The sequence below is a fragment of the Ylistrum balloti genome, unplaced genomic scaffold (assembly GCF_031769215.1).
Source record: "Ylistrum balloti isolate Yb309-2 unplaced genomic scaffold, AGI_CSIRO_Ybal_v1 Utg369762, whole genome shotgun sequence".
Taxonomy (NCBI): Eukaryota; Metazoa; Mollusca; class Bivalvia; order Pectinida; family Pectinidae; genus Ylistrum; species Ylistrum balloti.
Genome location: NW_026781960.1, coordinates 706,659 through 712,658, shown reverse-complemented (window position 1 = coordinate 712,658; position 6,000 = coordinate 706,659).

The following is a 6,000-nucleotide window of genomic DNA, read 5'->3' as shown; positions in this document are numbered from 1 at the left end:
CCCCTCTATTGTCACAGGTTCGTAAGATGACAGGTTGATAACTTTAAGCTCAGAGGGCGAGTTCCGATGGGTGACAACCGGACCTAGCTTGTTTTTCCTCTGATGCTTCCTTGGACGAGGTGGGGGAACTGGTGTAATACCCTCACTACTATCCGAGTCTGTTTTCTCCGACTCGGTCTCTGACCTCATGTTCACAGACTTAGGCTGAGATGGTTTCACCTTGCGGCGAGCACTCTCAATGGGAACCTCTAGGGGTATACTATTGAAGGGCAAAAGCATGTTTCGGTGAAGGGTTCGCGACTTCCCTTTTCCCGATTCTTGCTTAACTTCATACACAGGAATGTCACTGTTTGGTATATCTACAACCAAACAAGGTTCCTGTTCCCATTTGTCAGCCAACTTCTGCTTGCCTCTGAGACCAACATTCCTGACAAGGACACGGTCTCCTACCTCGAGGCGAGACTCCCGAATGGAACGATCATACCGTTCTTTGTTCCGGGATGCAGCTTTTGAAGCCTCATCACGGGCAACCTGGTATGCATATTGCATCCTTTCCTTTAGTTTGCCAACATATGAGGATGGGTCTGCTGTCTCGGAGTCACGAGGATCAGTCCCAAGGAACGCATCAACAGACAAACGTGGATGCCACCCAAACATAAGGAAATGTGGGGAAAAACCGGTGGCATCGCTTTTAGTGGCATTGTAAGCTTGGACTAGCGGCGCAACAAAAGATTTCCAATCCTTCTTTTGCTCAGCCTCCAGAGTGGCGAGCATCCCCAACAAGGTTCTGTTAAACCTTTCTGCTGAGCCATTCCCCATAGGATGATATGGGGTGGTTCTGGTCTTCTGGACTTGGGCTATCTTGCACAGCTCCCTTATCACATTACTTTCGAAATTACGCCCCTGGTCACTGTGAAGCCTCTCGGGAAAGCTATAGAACACTATGAAATGTTCGTAAAGAGCTTTTGCAGTGGCCTTTGCTGTTTGATTACGACAGGGGACCGCTTGGGCGTACCGAGTAAAATGGTCGGTGATAACCAGAATGTTTTCAACACCACCCTTGGAAGGCTCGAGACCCAGGAAATCGACACAAACCAACTCCATGGGACGAGTTGACTTGATGGGCACTAGTTCAGCAACTGGTTTGATTGGGCCTTTTCTTCTGATGCAGCGACCGCATGTCTCAACTCTTTCGTTCACATCCCTTTCCATATGTGGCCAGTAAAAACGCTGTCTCGCCAACCAAAGCGTCTTTTCTTTCCCCTGATGACCGACATCATCATGCAGCCCTTTTAAGGCGAGGGAATGGTACTTCTTTGGAAGGACGAACTGGTTCACCTCTTGACCATCCAGAAAAGTGGTTCTATATAAGACACCGTTATGTAAATGAAACTTCTTCCAAGCCCTTAAGCATTTCTGAACATACGGGGTTTCCTGTTGGAGTGTTTCCCCCTGGGATGAAAACCGCTTTCAAGGAGGTCACAAACTCTTGCTATATCCAAGTCCTCTCTCTGTTTGGTTGGCCAGTCCATCGATGCAAAATTGCCCTCAGTCTGTGCACGCTCACTGGCCACATGATGTGCACAGGAAGAGGCAACACTGTCCACAAGTGGAATATCAACAGACATAGACTGGCAAACTGCCTTAATGACTTCAGAGCTTGCAAAGGATATTCGAGAAAGACCATCTGCATCAGCGTTGTTTCTCCCAGCTCTGTACTTCAAAGTGAAGCTATAATTAGCTAAAGCGGCAACCCACCGATGACCGGTAGCATCCAACTTAGCTTTTCCCAGCACATAGGTTAAGGGGTTATTATCAGTCACAACCTCAAACGTATTACCATAGAGATAGTCGTGAAGTTTATCTGTCACCGCCCATTTGAGTGCTAGAAATTCAAGCTTGTGAGCCGGATAGTTCCGCTCGCTCGGCCTCAGCCCTCTACTAGCATATGCTATAACCTTTTCTTTACCATCCTGAATCTGGTAAAGTACTGCCCCAAGACCTGTGCTATGGAGAATGAAAGGTTTAGAGTAATCAGCATAAGCTAATACAGGTGGTTGCGTCAACTTCTTCTTAATTAGCTCAAAAGAGCTTTGCTGAGGGTCACCCCAAACCCAGTCAGCTTTCCGCTTGGGTTTCTTTGACTTCCTGGACTTAGGTAAGTCTTTCAAAGTCTTTCTTTTCAATTCATGACCTTGAAGAAGTTGATTGAGGGGATGGATAATCTTAGCGTAATCCTTGATGAAACGCCGATAATATCCACAGAAACCTAGGAATTGACGCAACTCCTTGACATTTGAAGGCTTCGGCAAGTCTTTGACCGCTGAAACTTTTTCAGGATCAGTAGCTATGCCCTCTTCGGACACTACATGACCGAGGTATGTTACAGATGTTTTGAAAAATTCGCACTTGGAAGGTTTCAGCTTTAAGCCATGCTTTACAAGCCTATCAAATACTGACTCTAGTCGACTGAGATGTTCATCAAAAGTCTTGGAAAATATAAGGATGTCATCGAGAAAAATGTGACATTCCTTCAGGTGCATATCTCCCATGCATTTTTCCATAAGTCTCTGGAAAGTGGCGGGTGCATTTGTCAAGCCAAACCCCATACGAACAGTTTCGTAGAAGCCAAGGTTGCCAACAGAAAATGCTGTTTTTTCCTTGTCAGCTTCAGCCAATTCAACTTGCCAATAACCAGCTCTCAGGTCAAGTTTAGAGAAATACCTGGCACCATTTAAAGTGTCTACAGTATCATCGAACCTTGGGAGCATATAGGCATCTTTACGAGACTTAGAGTTGAGCATACGATAATCTATGCAAAACCTTAAGGAACCGTCCTTCTTCCTTACCAAAACAACATTTGAAGAGTAAGGACTCGATGATTCTCGTATGACCCCAGCATCAAGCATTTCCTTGACATGCTGTCGGACTTCCTCGTACATACCTGGTGGTATTTTGCGATAAGGTTGTTTAAATGGCTTATCTTCTACGAGGTCGATCTTGTGCTGGACCAAGTCGGTGTGTCCGATATCAAAGGCGCTTTTAGAGAAAGCACATTCCCATTTACCAAGAACTTGCCTTGCACGCAATAACTGCTCCTCTGATAATGTATCAGTGTCAATCCTAACACCAAGTTCCTCAGGTAAAGACAAGTTATCTCCCTTGTCACTAACTGGCAAATGAGATGCCAAGTTATCAACAACTTTCACCTGAGCGACCTCACAAATAACTGATTTTGGAGGTATAATTATAGGTTTACCATTAGTGTTACAAAGTTTCACTGGTATTTTAGCACGTGAAATGCCATTTTTCACTTTTATAACACGAGGGCACACCATATAGTTAAGAGCAGAATTGCTGCAATTTTCAGTGACTAGACTGGTTATATCGGGACTAAGTCCCCTGGCTATCCCATTAACAATGGCAGCAGAGTATGGTCCTATCTTGACAGGTTTTTTTCCTAAGGCATGTACACTATAGGAACAGGCAATAGTATTAAAGGCTACATACCACTCAGATGGAACAAAGACGTCACCTGGTGACATATCTTTAACAAGCCTAATGATGTTGGTACCAACAACGACAGGACATGATTGATTTTGTTCCGTGTCTGGTACAACCAACATCAACACATCCAAACTTATGGATTTAAGGTATGGTATTTGAACACTGCATTCAATATACCCCAAATAATCCAACAAAGAACCATTTGCAACAGTCACCTGTAAATCCAGAGTATCTAAAGGTTGAATATTAGGTCTATTGTCCAACGAGTCATATAATGACCTAGAAATGGTAGAAACACTGGAACCACTGTCGACAAGTGCATTTACACTTTTAACACAAATGGTAATTGTACCTGTATTGGATTGACCAATAAGTCGTGATGATAAATCAGGCTGGCCACTATCATTCTCGACCCCTGATTGGCCGTCTACAGAGGCCGCTAGGCTTTTGGGTTATTATTTCCCGAATCCTGACCTGATTTCCGGTCAGAACCCTTGCCTCTGTATTTGCCTCGACCACGACCTTGACCTTGACTTTGACCTTGTCGATAATTTTGACCTTGTCGTTGACTTTGACCTTGTCGTTGACCAGACTTGTGAAAAGATTTACCAGGCACAGAGTCTAACTTGCACAAAATCTTTTCAAATTTGGCATCAACTTGGTTCGACAGTTTTTCCTCTAACTTTTTCAACTTTTCATCAAAAGTTTTTTCTAGGCTGGAAGACCCAACAACAGCCTGTCTACTCTCACATGAGATTGCATGGTGACCAGCTTTTTTACTTTTAGTAGGGTCAGGTTTAGAGAAACCTGTAGAAGAAATGTTTAATTCCTTCTCAACCACCCTAATCTCACGCAACAAATGGTTATAGTCTGTGATGCTGTCGTATTTATGTCTCGTCTGGCTTTTAAGTTTATCATTGTACAGTGATGTCCAAAACTTATGCCGGAGGAGATCATTCTTTGAAGATGACTGTAAAGAGCCATTTTCTATGGCTGTCTGGAGTAATGTCTCCAATCGACAACCAAAGGCTGTAACTGACTCATCTGGTCTCTGAGAACAGTTAAAAAAACTCTTGCATTACCATGCCATGAGTTGATATGTCACCAAATAGCATGTCCAATCTATCCAAAATCTGGCGTGGTGTAGCTGAGGAGCCTATAGAAATCAGCATCCTCCTAGCCGTACCTCTTAAGGACTTACGTATGGCCTGAATTACCGCCGTTTCTGGTATCTCTGGGTCATCAATATACCCGGAGGTCTCGAATCGCCACTCAATATAAGAAGCCTCACCCTTTTGGGGTGGATCATCACCAGAAAACAAAGAAACAATGCGAGGGCGGTTGGCACTATTGGCTGCATGACTCAGTGTATGCCCTAAGTTTGAAAAATCGAAAGCTACAGACCCTTGTACAGGATCACCCTCCTTGACTATAGGAGTGCTAGCTTCCTTGGGTCCTTTGGGAATAGCTCCAGGACCTTTCATGGGTTTGGGAAAAACATCCCAATTCCCAAACGCTTGAAGCGCCTTGATTAAGTCCTTTTCAGACATCTTACTGACATCAATTTTGCCAGTATCCATGTCCTTGTCTTCAGTGACAGGACCACCTGCTGCCATGCCTTGCTCGGGCTTAGTTTTACCCTCAGTAGACATTGTACCAAACGTTTATCTCAACCACAGTAATACTAAAACTGTACTGATGTCAAATAACAATAGCCAGCTTATAATATTAACTACAGTTATGGAAAACTTTGGTTACAATTCTTTTAAACCATAAACGTGCGAGTAACAAGTCAGGATGTATACCATCCTTATACAGGTCAAAATTTACTGTAGGGTCCCTGCCTTTCCTCCTATAAGTCAACAAATCTTTTCGAAAGTTCAATGATAATGACCCGGTTTCTGAATTGACTTTTGACAAATAAGAATTTAAATTATTTATTCTTTCCAGCAACACAATATCCTGCTCTGTGAAACTGTCAGGGTTACTATGACCTTTGTACTCATTCCATCTTACAATAGAGTATGGTGGAATTTCTAGCCAAATCAATTCTACAGTACTGTACTTTGATAAAATATCAGTAATTTTGTTAACATAAAACTCTACATACTGCAAACAGTCCTCATTGGTTTGATGGTAAAGCGAAATGAAAGGACCTTTTTTTATTGTTAGGTCACATGTACCTAACCAGATGTACAAAACAGCAGGTTTTCCCAAACCACCAAGTTTGTCCAAAAGTTTGGTCAGTTCTTGTAAGGAAGTATCTAATCTTCTACCAGCTCTACAATCAAATGTAATGTCAAACCCAAAATCACGAATGATATCCACATTCCTCTTTAAAGAAAAACCTTTGCTACTAGAAAAAAAAACAGGATGTTTCCTCAAGGATGACGGAATATCAGAAAAAGGTTTATCGAGAAACTTTTGCAACTTTGAAAAACTCATAGGGCAAAGGCAGTATATAAACTAAGGAAAATTACAATCAATCTATCA